At 35.9% G+C, this 16,550-nt stretch overlaps 1 long non-coding RNA gene across 2 annotated transcripts in view; it reads right to left on the bottom strand.

The window, feature by feature from the left end:
* Positions 1–16,024, bottom strand: part of LOC146758878 (uncharacterized) — a 54,178-nt gene extending 38,154 nt beyond the window's left edge. Inside the window, exons 1-3 of one of the 2 annotated variants that reach the window (XR_014933603.1) lie at positions 15,580–16,024; positions 14,601–14,739; positions 8,976–9,081 (exon numbers count right to left, since the gene is read on the bottom strand). This is a non-coding gene — a long non-coding RNA (uncharacterized LOC146758878). Of the gene's footprint in view, positions 1–8,975; positions 9,082–14,600; positions 14,740–14,796; positions 14,909–15,579 lie in introns of those variants that run through there. The other variant, XR_014933604.1, reaches the window with a different exon arrangement.
* Positions 16,025–16,550: the final 526 nt, after the last annotated feature.

Here is a 16,550-nt window from a genome sequence, read left to right as displayed (position 1 = left end):
GTGTAAAAAACATCCAAGCACATAAAATGTGAACAAATGAACAAATAGTGTCCTGTTCCTACTCTGGTGAATTAACACTTTTGCTACCTTAAGCAAAGTCATTACCTGATTTTGATGTGATTTGTAAAGCTAATTAGTTAAAGAAACCAGAAAATATAAATGACAACAATTAAGCTAGGTTTTCCTCACCATACATATTGCTCACTGGGATGGGAAACTCAGGACAAGGCATTTCCAATGCCTTTAAAAGACCACTCAAAGGATCACACACAGCTAGCACATTAATTTAGTATTCATTGTATTATTAGTATGCACCTCCCCAGTCCACTCTCACAGTAGGAATAAAATCAGAGAAGACTATAGCATCAGGCATAGAATATTCCATCTCCCTTTTATGTCAGCTGTTTTGCCATATATTATTTCATTTTTATTCTTTGTCCATAACACTTAATTCACTTCATCACAATGCACAGAAAGTGAAAACTCTGCTTTTACCTGACTCAGTAAGAGAATGCAGATATAGCTGCACTTTATAAGCAAGTAGTTAGCTCACAGAATGTTTGTTTCTGTGTAAATTCATGTTCAATTATTGCAAAATCCACAGCCTATGCTATCCCATTTCTCTCAGTCCCTTTGCATTAAGCAGAAAGCATTTTTACAGTCATACACTTGTGATTCCATTTCTTATGGACAACGTAAAAAGAAACAACTTCACTTGAGAGAAAAGGCAACACTAGTATTCATCTCCAATGCATTAGCAAACTGATCACTTTAAAAGACAGCCAAAAGAAGCTCACAAACACATAAGAGGAAGAAAAAGCAATGAGTTAAGGACTAGTCGGTCTGTACTAAACATCTTTTAAAAAACTGATGCTTGAAGAGTCTGACTAACCGGACAGAAAATCCCTTTCACACATAGTGGGACATGTGAATGGATTAAAGACTTATTTATTTACTTATTTGTTTTGCGAGTGAGAGGGTGGGAGGGTGGGGGGGATGGAGAGGAAAAGTATATATCTAGGCAAGTACCACAGCAATAAGATTAAGGCATCCTCCCTTCCTGCAAGACAAAAATAAACAACCAAGGAGAAAAAGCAATAAAATGCCTTCTTTCCCCAGCTAGTAATCTTTATTAGTTCTTCAAGAGTTTTTTAAAGGTTAAAAAAGCATATACGGAGCTGCAAAGCAAACATTTTCCAACTTTTTTACACTGATATTTCCACTTTCAGCTTGACGCTCAGTGGAACAGGATTGTAGGGATTAAGGCTTGACTGAGGAAAACATTTTGGTGCACATTTACAAGCAGCAAGTGTAAGAGCCCGCTGTATTTAAATAGTCCCATGTCCCTACATGACACGTGCATAGAAGTACTATCAACTTAAATACATTAGAATGATTGTAGCAACATCTGAATAAGTTTAGATGCTCTCGCTCATGGTGTTACTCAGAGTTTCTTTTGGCAGAGAGAAATGTGAGAACACTCTTTAGTTCAAGGAAAAACTCTTTGGAAAACCTGTAACTTAAATTGTCATTTTAGTGCTTGAATAATGAATTTATTCATTGCATTTCTCTCCACTTAAAAACCACTTTCAGCTTTGCTATTTATATCACAAATTTTGGCTTATGTTCATAGTAATGCAATGGCTGTGTATTCATACATGAACTTCTTTTATATTTTAACTTCATTTGTATTTTGCCTTTCAGCTTATGAGAACGTTAAGTTGGTAATTTTCATAACAGCTGGAGCTTTAAAAAAAAAATTATACATTATATATATACTATATATATTAGTTAGTTCATTTCTTGGGTAAATTCTAGGCTAAAATTGAGGTTACTGTATCTATTTATCCATATTATTATTACCCATATAATAATAGGTTGTTACAGTATGAAAACATGCAATAAAATCATACTTGATGGAAGATAATTTTCTCATGCAGATGACTGGCTATGACTAGATAATTTATAATCATAAAGATGAAATTCAAACAAGGAAAGCTTGATCATCAAATAGCGCAGTGGGAAATAGAAATTGCACATACTTTGGTAACAAGCTGGCAGGAAAATGTTAGTCCCTTTACTGTCTTTCATCTCTGTTTGTGTACAAACAAAAAATAGTAAAGGAGAATCCAGTGTTTAGTAAATGACATCCCACAACTCTTTTAATTAATAGCAACTCCAGAAAACAAATATATATATACATGTGTATATATATATACACATGTATATAGAAACATATTTGAACCAAATTTTTGTAATTTTAACAGAGCAAGAACAACCTTGAAAATACTTCATCAGTGACAATCCTTAAACTCCATGTGTAGTACCAAGATTCACCCAAAACACTGTTTATTGTTAACCATTCAACTGAATGAAAGGAAGAAAACAGTCCCTTTTGCTACATACCTCGGAAGGACACTGGCATATATCACTATTTCAATGGCCAAGGACAAGGGGATGCAAACAGCACTGTTTATAATTTGGCTTCTTTGCTGTCATTAAGATTACATTCCATTCAAAATAACTCAGTCAAATGGATGACAAGAAAAAACACGATTGCCCTTACGCAATTTTTTTGTGTAGAAATATCAATTAGACCTAATCCTACTTTTACTATTTTACTGATTTTGACAACCATCATAATCTGAACAAATAATTTGACCAAATCAATCCAATAGCAGAAAATAACTACAAATAGAAGATTTGTATGAAATACTGAAGATTTGTTACCGTTAATGGATTTGTTTGTTAATGGATGTTACTTAAGCTGAAGCTGCTTATATATAGCCTGGAAACTTGTAATTACAAGTTGCAGTAACCAAACATCCATTTCCTTTGAAAGATATAGCAATATACACAACTACTTATAGCCCTCACTGCTTAGTTTAGTAAAAGTAAGAGGGAAAAAAAAAAAAACGAAAATTAACCACTGGTTCAGAGCAACTGAAATCCATCTGCTTCATTACAGCTCAAGCAGCAGATAAAAAATGAAAGCATTTACTAAATCTAAAAGGAGCCACAGGGCAACTGATGTAATTGCTTCATGAATCTGCCCTAATTGTTTTTTAGTAGTAAAACTGCATAATTAAATTTGGACTCGGCCTCCAAATAGTATCTCAATCAGAAAAGAAATAAAAACAAAACTTGTTTTCTTTGAAGTTTTCAATCTGCAGAGCCACTGTAAGTGTTGGAAAATACATTTAAAATTAATAGATATTGCCTTCCTGCTGCCAATGCAATAGAGTATTATCAGGAAGGTTCAACTTCTGCAGCCATACCACCACCATTATGATGTTGTCATGGGCCAACATCATAAAATAGGAGGCATTACATTTAGAGCAGTCCTGGTACATATGTTTGTGTGCACATGTGTGCATGTACATGTGTGTGCACCTGCAGGAAATAAACAAATAGAAATACTTTGTCATACACATCAGTTGGTTCGATTGCAAGCCCTAAAGTTTTATGGGTCTTAGCACAAATGCAAATGTATATTTAGAATGAAAACCTTAATCAGGCCCTGACTAAGTTTAAAACCCTGACTTCTTTCTTTCAGTTAATGAATCAGCACAGATATTTATAAAATGAAGGAAATAAAGGAGTTTAACTACAACTATCAAAAGGCAATTTCAGTCTACATGCTATGACCATTAATATACAGGTTAATGTATGTGCTGTCCACAAACAAAAAGCATAACAGCATGGTGACAGCTAAAATTTACCAGGACAGCTACTTCAGCGACTAAGTGAGTTATCTGAGAGGAGGATGCGTCAAAGTGCTGCAAGTCTTTTTACCCCAGGCAGATGAATATCCAGCATAAATTTTCATATAAATCAGATAGAAACAATTGTGTAGCCTATGGGCATCACCTCTCCCAGTTCACCAGAGTCTGACAATTTTTGGCACTCATCTGAGATCAATAACTTTCATCTGCCTTTCAGCAGAACAGATTGCACCAACATTCCAACATTCCTTCCATTACTGGGAGTGGCAGCTATCAACAGCATAAAAAGACCATACTGATCAGCCTGGTTTCTGTAGATCCTGAACAGGATAGAATTGAAAGAGAACAGAATGTATTGTTTAATAAAAGAATAACCATCTGAAAATATATATATATTTCATATAATCCTGCTAATACCAGAGGAGAAACTTTATAGATTTGGCTCCAAGTGTTGAAAGAAAATAATGTGAAGGTTATATAACTTTTTACTCAGAACTATGAGAACTTTCTCTTTTTTTTTATTGTGTACCATTACCACATCATTTGTTTTTACCTCAGCAGGACTGAATACTGCCCTGTTTGCAAAAGCTAAAGGCCTTGTTTGATACTTACAGAATCAAAAAGTTTCCCAGCCATTTTATTCAGGAATTGAACCCACAGATACTACATTTCCTGTGTCTGTTTCGATTCCAGTTCCCTGTCTGAACCAAAAGAAGGTCAATGAGAGAAGCACATTCCCACATGTCACTTTTGTGACAAAATGGCACCCACAGCTCTCAGTGCAGAGCAACGTACATCTGAGAAATCCTTCCTGGGCATTCAGGCATGCAAAATGATTCACAAATAAAGAAAAATAAAGCACTTCAAGAGGCGTCATAACTTCAATTGTCATAAAATGGACTGAATAATGGTGAGCCACTTGCTCATTAATTGCTCCATTCATCAACATTTTTCACATACGGACACATCCCCAATACACTTCCTTTTTTTCTGCCAGATATATGGCTGCTGTTTCACTCACAATAAAAAGCAGATTTGTACACCAGCGGAAATGAGTAAAAGTAAAGGTATGTTTCAAGTGAAAGATCTTTTAAGTAAAGGTATTTTTTCATGAAAAATGCAGGATCAAAAGTTTTCATTTTCTTCTTGCATTTCAGGAGCCAAACAAGGCTCCAACCACCAGAAAATGTAACTATGTTAACACTGTTTGTCAAAAGAATAGTCTTCTCCAGGGTTCTCCATTCTAACCAAATAACTTCTAACCTCTCATTTTTTAATACATTTATTAGTAAAATAATCTTAGTAGTCAAAAGGTATCGTAATCCACCTCTGTAACTTCTGTGCTACTTGCCACTTGCCTTCCTGCTATCTGGACAAGAGTTGCATGTGCCAAGATAGCCAGTTTACCAAATATTACTCTGTTTTTTTAAGAGAAAAGACAAATTTTCATCTTTAAGAAAGAAGAACGTCCAAGTTTAAGTTTTTAGGGTAAATTATTCAAGTTGGTCATTTATGGTCACATTTTCAAACCCAGATAAGTTGCAGGGAAAGCACCTTCATGGCAAAGGCCAGGTAAAGCTGAAGCTGATAATAAAGAAGAATGTAGAGAACTGCCATATTTCTCACTAGTAATAAAGGCTCATCTACTATTTCCATCCTTTTAAGTACCCCACATGGAGCTTGCATAAAATACTCCAAATCACAGCTGTCATACACACATTATGACTAGAGGCAGATTTAAAAGGCAATCACAGTTTCGAGTTTAAAAAGTTCATATTAGACATAACAGTGAATTTTCATTTGCAAATGGTGAAGAGCAAGAGACAAAGATATACACTCTGAGGCTGGTGAACACTTACTGTGAAACCAATTGTAAATTTCACATGAATCTTATATGCACTAATTAGACTAGACCCTTAACATCAACCAACTTCAGATTCAGTCATAGACCATCAATAATCTTAAGCCCATCTTATAACCATGATCTGAGGGATCGTGTTACAACAAATGTAGAAGCAATTTAAAATGGACTCCAACAAAGTGAAGAGATGTGAATTCAACGGTCAGAAAATAACTAATGTAAGATTCCAATTTTAATTTTAAAACCATGAACATATGCATTCTTACTTTTGATTTCACAGTTCATTTTCAATCTGATTAATTCTGAGAAAAATAATTAGTTGGAGCTAACTATATCTCTAATTACTGGTAGGTAGTCTGTTGAATTTATATCACAAAATTTTAGTACAAATCGAAATATTAAGTCCATCTGTTTCACCCTGTTAAATTCACAGTTTAAAAAGAAAAACTTTTTTTTTTTTTAATGTGGGGCAAATTTTAGTGATATCTTGAACAATTTTTGGTCAAAAAGGGAGAATAAAGATGATCAGGAGGGAAAGCTGGACATTTATAATTGTTCAACATGTAATCGTAGCAAATATAATTTAACGCCTTTAAACTCAACCAAAATTAAAAATAAAAAAATAAAAATAAAAAGCAGACACAGTGAATTGCTTATGAAGCTAACTCACTGTCAGAGCATTTCAAGGATGGTGAAGAACAAAGCTTCAAAATGGCCACCCATTAGTATGAACCCAGTAATATCAGGACAACAGAGCTGGGAAAAACTACAGCAGGTCTCATCATTCAGGAACTGAGTATTCCATGTAGGTCTCTGAACTCAGCACTTGTTACTCATCCCATCTATCTAGACTGCTTTGTCCCTAATCCCAGCTCCAGTGAAGTAACACTGCACACATATTTATCGGTTTGGAAGCACAGTTTCTAACTGTGTGGCAATAGTGTAAACAACTTCACTTTACGGCATATTGTTTTGAAAGTGCGTATAATTATGTTGTGTGTACTCGCGAGCTGGTACTTAAAACCTTGTCTCAAGATAAAATAAATAATTCATTTCAAAATAACCACATATACTAGGTATATAAGTTTATACATCTCTTTCTAGTTAATGACACGATAAATCAGAACTTGGGTCCCTATATCTCTAGTGTTCAATTAAACTAGATGTTTGAAAAACAGATATTGAAGTAATTTTACTCAAGCAACACTCAAAAACATTTTCCAAATAAACAAGAAGACAATTTATCTAAGACACTGTGTGCTGCATACTAAACCATTTCTATTTGTTTACCATCAGGATCTTCAACATATTTTGCCCATAGGACAAATCTTCACTATACCAAATAATAGGAAGCCTACTATGTCACATTCTGTTAATGTTGACAGAGGGATAGAACTGAGGCTATCCTAGTGTTTCGTAGTTCAACACATCCATTGTCATTACAGAATAATGATGATAAAAACATGACATTGTTTTCATCTAGCTATGCATTTTTTGTGTTTTATATTGTGACCACTTCTACTTAGCTAAGGCCACGTCATATACTATTTTTTAATGTATCTTTAAGTACTGATGCAGCTATAATAAGCTCTTGTGTTCAGAGAAATATAAATAAAAGATAAACCTTATATAAATATAAAGTTCAATACCTTTTCTGGTTGTTTTTTTTTGTTTGTTTGTTTGATTTTATCTTTGCTTCTGGTTACTTAACATATGTTTCCGTGGGAATCAATCTGTCACCTTTCCTCTGAATTAATAAGCAACTCAATTGCATGTGAAATGTTACACTGCATTAGCATGAAGGTATGATCAATAAGTGACCAATTTAGTCAACATTTGGAGAGACCTTGCAGAACATAAGGTCATGCCTGATGAGAATACAATAGCATAGTGTCACCACACAATTGCAGTGATATGATGATAATTAGAATATTGCTTTTACTTCAGCACAAGTCTTAAACAACTCACATCTGGTAGTGATATGTCTGTCTAATGCTAAGCAACACAGGTTTGAAAAGTACTGTTATTCTTTCTTTCAAAAATAAAATTAAATTTCATTTGCTCCCAAAGAAACTAATGACTCTTTCCTCATTTCTCAAGATGTTCATGTATGACAGGCAATACTAAATTTAGAACTTAATTTGAGTACTTAATTTGAACATTCACTGTTTTATCAATAATGAATATAAATTACACATTGATTTGGCATTTTGTAAACCTAAATTATATTCAAAGCAAATACTATGCAAGAAGCAGGAAAAGGAACGTTCTCTTTTCAAGTCCAGCATTCTAGAAGATGAGTGTATTTACTTCTACAATGTTTTTCATGTTATTGAAATTCATATCTGAAATTAAGATCCAGCATTTTGTGGAGCCAGCAAGCATAGTGAGAAGGTAATGGAAAGTGCAGAATCCCATGGATTTTTCATGCCTCAGTCAATATTATCAGCATTTCTGCTCCTTCAGCTGCCTATTATCGGAACTGTAGGTAGAATGTCCCAGAAAAGCTCAGCCATTTCTCCTCTATGGCTTCATCCTCTTTTCACCCACGTAAGATCTCATTTTTATGAATGCCCAGCTTACATTATTTCATATACAGGAAACCCACAGGTGACTGGAAATGGTGAATTTTCAAACAAATACCTTTTACCATGGAACAGAACAAGTACTGAGTCTGTGCATACCTGACAAATTGAGGGGGAGCCACAAACATGAGAAAGAAAATTGCAATTCTTAATTATTGGTGGTGGTTTATGGACAAGTGAGGGAGGTGGTATTGCCAGCAAAACATGGAGTACTGAAGTACATGATTATGATGTTTGCCCAGGGCTGTGAACTCAGAGCAGAAGTGTGGAGTAATGCTGTTTTTCTCCTGAAACCAGGAAGCATAACATTCTAGTAACTGCACATTCAGGTCTAATCTCCTCCCTACCACTCAGCCCACCTGCTGAAGCAGCCCTCACAACTGAACCAAGAACAAAGTTCAGCTTTTAGTAGACGAATGGAATTTTAATGTGTTCCCATGAATGTCACTGCTTGTGATTTCTTTGGATCAGAGTAGCTAATTCTACTACAGCAAAGGTCCTGTTTGGGATAATAGGACTTATTTTAGGAAACCGTTTTCAAGAACTGAAGACACTGCATTATAAAGAAAACTGTTATAGCTATAAAGTTGACCAGATTAGAAGTCTACAGTTTGCAGTATTTTTCCCTTTTTTTATCCAGTGCACTAAACTAAGCAAAAAGGCTGAAAGTGCATTATGAACCAAAATAAACAGATCAATATGTAATCCAGATATTATTTCATCTTTAGAAAGCCACTGCATCCGCATAATTGCAACTACAGTAACTTTAGCTTCTTACTATAAATAAAAGCTATCAAAAGTTACCTTGTTTATTTTACTTGCAGAGGTAGTGCTCGTTGCTTTCATATAGACTCTTTGATTTTTCTCACTGTAGGAAGCATGTGTTTTGGTTCCTAACTAGCTCAAACACCTGCAGGAAAAGAAAAATAGCTCTTTTATCTCACGCTCTCCTGTTTGTAGCTAGATTAAATTTAGGATTTTAGGTTTATAAAAATGCATTTGCTGCAGACTTCAAATTCATAAAACAGAACACGCAGTGTATTAAACCAGGATCTTAAAAAAGTCTAGTTCCATTTTCCAGTAAAGGACAGTATGATCTGCCACCCTCTCGGAGCACTGCAGAACAGTTGTCAGAGAGCGAGGTCACTGAAGCCACCAATGTTGGTAGCAAGGCTGCTGACAAGCCTTCAAGTTGCCAGATACATTGTCAGCACAGTGGATACAGGGTTTGGTCCTGGCTTACCATCCAGCTCCATGATGTGCCAACAGAACAAATAAAACAACTGCCAGACTCTCTGCGACACACTGAATTCTCTGTACTGAACTGGCTGACCACTCTGGATTTATTTCTATTAGATATGGATACTAAATAAGGTGAGAAACCCTGAAGTCTTACCTTAAATTTTAATTTATTATTTCAATCAGAGCCAAACCAGTACTGTATCTTCTGTTCTGAGTCCTCTTGCATTAGCTGATATAAAGATAATGCTTTTGATACGATCTGATATATTTTAAATTCTCAGGTAATATAGAAACTAAATTAAATATTTATGAGTTTCCAGAGAAAAATGAGAAAGGCTAGGCAGAGCTCTGCAGAGAAGTATCATTGATTTTAAACTGATGACAGCAACAGCAGCATACATTTTTCCTTATACCAGTGTTTGTGCTTCAAGTTATAGTCCCAGTATTATTTCCATTATAGATGTCAATCAATATTTAGGGATTTAATCTTTCTCTAATTAAAGTCCTTGGTAGTGACATTTTTATTACATTAATTTCAGTGCAACAAAAATAGGACCTGTCTTACAGAAATAACAAATGCCTCTATACTGAAAATGATTCCATTGCTTCCCACTTCCACAGCACACTTTAATTTTCTATTTATAGCGTCAATTACATTTCCTGAGTCTGAGGACAGATTTCTGTAAGCTGGTCTTTGTCTTTCATTGCTAATCATTTTCTCAAAGTTGCCAGTTGACTATTAAGAACCAGAGAGAACAGTGTACATGGAAACATTAAGAAAACTAATCAAATTCAGTGTTCCGACAAGAAGTGGATGAAGCTGGAAGACAGCAGTCATAGATATTTGCTTGCACTGGATTTTAGAAATGATGTTTAGAACATGGCTTTCCCAGTGTTCTCAGGACTAAAACATTATTTCTTAGAGGCAGGTGACATATTTTACCAAAGGAGTTGAGAAAGACAAGACATAGGCGCTGCATGGACCAAGTCTCAAACTGTAATTAGAACTAGCTTAGATGCCTTGTACTTAACTTATACCACATTAAGCATCCATTCTGTACAACTGATTTGTTAGTCTGTAATAGTTTAGAGAACACATACTAGTGGTGGTGAGAGGCTGGATCAGCAGCCCAGAGAGATTGTGGATGCCCCATCCATCCCTGGAGGTGTTCAAGTCCAGGTTGGATGCGACCCTGGGCAGCCTGATCCAGTACTCAGTCCAGCAGCTGACAACGCTACATGATGGTCTTGAAGTCTCTAAAACCCAAGTCATTCTATGATTCTAAAACATTTAACAAGTGAGATAAGTAGTAAGTGTTTGTTGCATTTTCTGTACCAAAACCTATACTGAAAAATTCACTGGCGCTGTGAATGTTAGAGAATACAAACACTTCAGTACTAAGAGTTAAACTGAAATAAGCTGAAACACACAAACTGATAACACTAAGAATATTCTAATTTCTCAGTAGATAAACCAAGCTGAAATGTTAAAAGGCATGCAAGACAGATACAAGTAATTTAGTAATATAGTGATACACATATAGTGAAAGTGATACAGTTGCTTGCTATGCTACCTCGTTATCATTTCACTTTCTCCTTATCACCTGTCTTAAAAATAAAGGATATATAAGAGCTGTAACTTTGAGGCTGCAAAGAACACATAACTTCAGTTGGAATTAATAGATAAAAGAGAAGTTAGAATCACAGATTCACAGAATGGCCTGGGTCGAAAAGGATCATAATGATTATCTAGTTTCAACCTCCCCCCCCCTGCCATGGGCAGGGCCGCCAACTACCAGACCAGGCTGCACTGTTTTGAAAACTGCTTGTCTTTTAATTCAAGTGAATATAATTCTACCTGAAAATAAAACTATCATATATTTTAACTTATTAATTGATTATTAATTCATCATGCATGTAGGAAAGCATAAAAATTCATGAACGGGATTGTTATTAATAACAGTATTTTATAAGCATCAATGAAAATGTCACGTAGTAATGCTGAAATCCATATTCTCTCTCCTTTCCAGAAGAGATAAATAATTTTGATGTCTTCCTGCTATATAGACATTATGTTAATGAGTGTTCCCATAAAACAAGATTGTAGTTTAGGTAACAGAATATTGAGTTGGCCATATTTTCACCAGCTGCATCATGTATATACATATATATAAATATATACCTGGATATAAGTATACATATATGCCTATATATGTGTACATACATAGGCAAACTAAATATGCATGTACATACTATCAATAGCCAACATAAGCTGATATGAAGATGCTATGGCTTTAAAGGATATGGTAAGTAAATAGGTTTAAAATCATCCACTAAACATCCAGATTATATCACTGTTAAGTGTACCATAAATACAAGCTATTCTACACAATATTTCTTTGGACAAAAGAAGAAGAGATATAACACAGACTTTTGTCCATTGTGAGTCCTGGCAGACACATCACCCTCTTATACTTCATGGTATGACATGCCCTCCCTGCTTCTCAACTGCACTAAGTGGCACAGAAATGGAAAATAACCATCATTTGTCAGTGCAAAATACATCCTTCTCTTCTTCATCTTCCACTCCTGAGAGGCCAGGTTATCCCTGCCTTTACTGTCATCCACCTTAAAGACAACTATCCCTATTTCTGCCTAGAGCTGGTTTAAAAATCAGTGAGACTGAGACAGAATCGTATCTGTATAGGGAGCTTTAAAATGTGTTATGCATTACTCTTAAATCCACCAACACGCAGTAGTAGAATGAAATCCTTCTGTTGAGGTGAGACTTGTAAATGTTAAATGTGCAATTCATTTGCAGAAACCCAGTTCAGACAGTCATAGAATCAATGAAATAAAAAGCTTTTCCAAATTAAATATTCACTAATTCTCTGTTCAGGCTACACATTTTAATTATGAATCTAATGAACTGTAAATATGACATCAGAATTCTTCTCTAACACCAAAATTTGAATTTAATTAAAAAATAAAATTATGCTGAGCAGATACATATAATGATTATAGTGCAATTAAAATATGTAATCAAGCTTGCATAAGATTAATAAGCTTAGGATATATTTACAAAATGTTCTCTTTGTAACACCCTGTGCTAGAAAACCAGCTGAGAAACTGCACTATGAACTTTGTTACTGACAACTCTGCTGCTGCATTTTGACTGGTGTTCCATGAACAAAGCAGATCACAGCTTGTACTTCTAATTGTAGCCACTGTAATTCAATTCTTTATTCAGTCTTTCCATTCAGTCTTACACTCAAACCACATTTAAGAAATGTCCTTCACTCTATTCACATTCAACTTCTCTAATTTTTCTTCCAGATTAGGATATCTGTCATGTACTTCCATTAGAGGTCAGATTTCTTCTTGTACTTAGGCTTTGCAGGTGTCTGCCTTCCTCTCCTGATTGTTTCATTTGACTATTTTAGCAATGCAAAGATCAGGCTGTGACAGCACTAAGACTATTCAGACCTATTTGTTAGAGTGAAAAAACAACTGATTAACTTGTCATTTTTTTTCTGCTTGTATTCAAAATAATGGCCAATAAATAAATACTGCCTGAAGGACACAGAAAGAAGAGTGAAGAGATATCACCTGAACTCCTTTGAAAGGGAAGAGCCAGCATAAAAGGAATCAGTTCATGAATTTGCATTCCCTAAATGTAAGCCAGACACTGATGCACCTCCTAACATTGTATATAACGTGGGAATCAAAGATCAATTGCTTCTTGCTTCTATTGTAATGCTAGCTCTAAGATCTTCTAAAAATGTGATGTAAGCTGTGCAGTGATTTTCATTTCTTTTTCCTGCAAAAGCTTCAAAAAACCCTTTGTGATCCAAGATGAATTACCACGGAGAACATAATTCTAAGAAGTTCTTCCAGTATTAGAATAATCCCAGCTGAAAGGGTGATAACAGCAATCTGGCAGTTGTAAACAAAACTGCAACAGAGAAAAATGCTCATTTCACTCATGACAATGGTAGAGCTGCATTTGAGGCTATAGCCAGAGGTTGGAGAGAGAAAAAAAAGTGCATCCCTAGAGTGCTCCCAAAGCTGAGATGAGTGCTCACGTGGCACATGGCTACTGGAGACCCCTCTGATGCTGCAGCCAAAAAGGGGTCATTCATTCTCAGCTTCCTACCGCAGCAGCCATTTCCTTCCATGTCTACCAGTTAAAGCAGTAAAATGAATCTAAGTCAGGAAACACAATTGGAGTGGTTTAGAAAAATGAAGAGGTAAAAGGCCAGTCTTTTACGCCCAAGGAATTAACAGAAGCAAAATAAAACACTTCCAAGTGTCAAGAAGTTCCATGTTCTTCACTACCCAAATTCTGCCCTTAGTTAGAGATGAATAACCCCACTGATTTCAAGAAGTCATCACCGGCATAGCTGAGAGCAGAGTGTTTCCCTTTTCCCTTATACTTGCTAGTGGAAAAAAAAAATGACTTGAATATGTGATTAATTAAGGTGGACAGGACACTTTTGGGGTAACTCTTTTAAGGGTACGAGATTACTGAAGACTGGTTCTTTTCGCTTGCAGGATAACAGAAGTTGCTAGCACTTATTCGAAGCACTAACGAACCCCTTTGATCTCTTTAATCACATAATCCAGAGAAAATGATTCTTGACCACTTAAAGAACAAGTTCCGAACGATTAACAGTCAACTGCAAAAGACTTGCTTTAACCTGATTTGTGCTGGCAAAACCTGCCTTTACCTCGGACAGTCATTTTCACATTCAAAAAATTACATTCATTTTCATCCTAATTTCTTCAATTCTGTCTTTTCCTATTCAGTGGGTTTCGAGGAAAGTGAATCATTTTCCATCTCCTGAGTCGCATCCCCCGTACTCAGCAGGGGTTGCTGCTGCAATGAAGTCAGCCAAGACTCAAAGGAATAACACGGATCAATTTACTGAGAGCTTTCTAACAATTAATACACTGCTTGGAAGTAAAATCGGCTAATTCGCTAATAACAATTAACACGCGTTATAGGTAAGAGTGCTTTATTTCAGGAGATATTACTATGCTAAAAGTTCTACGATAATATTAAGCAATGGCTACTGCAAAGAGTGAAAGATTAAAAGAACGTAAAGAGAAAAGACAAAAAGGGGAAAAGAGAGACAGACAGACCGACCTGCAGAGATACAAACACAGCAAAGCAAAGCGGCTCACCTCCCGGTCCAGCAGTGTCTCGAAGTCGTGGCTGCTGATCCTTGGTAAAGGCGGGTAGCCCAAGGTGTGATGGTGACAACAATGAACGCACATGTTCTCGGGATCTCAGCAGGAACTCTTCTGTTCCTGTCTTCCTGGCCTTGCAAATTTAAACAAGCAAAGAGGAAGCAGTTTGAGACTCCAGTTTGAATCTTACCTTTGCAGGATACAACCAAACCGCCTCCTAACTTCTTGCATCAAGCTGTAAAGGCTTGCTCCCAGGTCAAGTCTTCAGACAGAAAACATTACTTGGCCTTCCCATTCAAAAGCAAACAGCTTCTGGCTCTGTCCAAAGGAATGCTTTCAAATGTAAAACTGACCACTAACTGCTGCTAATTGTCTGCTATTGATTTCAGAGAACACATTCCTTACCAGTCTCAGGTTGTTTTTCTTTTTTTTCCTCATTAACCAGCTGCTCCATTTTTTATTATAGAAAAAGTGACCTCAGTAGAGATTTAACCAAAAACTTTAACAACTAGAATCAACTCTGCCAAGGGGACTTTAAGAAACTTACGCTTTTCTAATTTTATAAAACTATATTTCATTTATTGTCCCAAGGCAAGTAAAATTGAGGTTTTAGAAGCATAAAGCAGCAAACTAGCAGTAGTAACTAGATAAAAGCTGTATTTGAGGAAGAACAGTCCCACCTCTTGTTCCTAACAGAAGCAAATGTAATAAATGCAATCTCTGTCCAAACCAGCAATGGCAGCAGCTGAAGAAAAGTTAGAGCAGGGAGAAATCCCTTGAGGCTGAAGGGTAGCAGGTACAAGTCTTTCTCATGTCTGAGGCTCAACTCAGTCACATTTTTGCACTAAGATCAGTAAAGTGATTCACATACGTTGCTTCAAGATTTAGCGAGGTTTCTCTAACTCACAGGATTATGGAACATGACCTTGGATGAAACAATGCGATATACTGAAAAAACAATAACACCTCTTACCTTAATCAGCAAGAGGAGGGACTCGAATGTGGGTCTTCTGTCTTCCAGAACTGTGTCCTAACATTAGCACAAGTCCATTTTCTCTCACTAATCAACTGTGAGCAGACAAAACAGCCTACATTGCACAGATGGGCAGCTTAATTTTTCTTTCATTGTGTTAGCAATACTCTCCATGATGTGGCAGCAGCTGTGATGAGAACAGTAGATGTCCCCAGTCTATGCTTCATTTAGATCATTGATTTCAAAGGCATTGCCCTATGTCGAGAGTGAAAAGTCCTTTTCTTCACTGAAGAGTGATCATCCGAAGCACCGTTGAATTTCAGTAATCTTTGGATTTGTTTCTTCTTTTATTTATATTCTATTTTCATCTCCATTCTAACATCAAAACAGAGCTTGTTGACTTCTTGAGGTCACAGTACACTTTATTTGCCATGACTCTTTTCCTCTAAAAATGAATTTAAAAAAATAATTATAAGAAATTGCAGCACATAAGACTCGGGCTATTAAGACAGCAGCAGAGAACACATCCCTGTTTTAGGATTTGGCCTGGCACAGATCTAACGCTGTGGAAAAGATTTCAAGGTAACCTGTGTCTTGCTAGAAGCATACCTAAAAGCACAAGAAAAAATTGATTCCTCGTGAGCTTTATCATACTATTTGGTCCTAAAGAAACTTGATCCCAAAATGAAGGTGCATTCAGCTAAGCAAAAGATAATAGAATTAGACCATGGAAAAAATGTTTTAATTTCATGATCCCATTACTGAGACTAAATTCCTTGACCACTCCTTCACCCTATGGAGAAAATAAGTTTGTAATCATTTATTGCTCTTTTATTTCCTCTTAATCTAACTGCAAGGTTTTGTCTGAATTTCTGCACAAGTTATTTGGAAGCTGTGAGCTACTTGTTTACCAACAAAACTGGTGTAGTGCTTATCTTAATTACATTTGCCTTTTGCTTATAAATTCTATG

This window comes from Coturnix japonica, chromosome 12, assembly GCF_054131305.1.
Source record: "Coturnix japonica strain WE chromosome 12, WE-NBRP24, whole genome shotgun sequence".
Taxonomy (NCBI): domain Eukaryota; kingdom Metazoa; phylum Chordata; class Aves; order Galliformes; family Phasianidae; genus Coturnix; species Coturnix japonica.
Note: the sequence above shows the minus strand (reverse complement) of the source record. Positions and strands in the feature narration are given on the sequence as shown.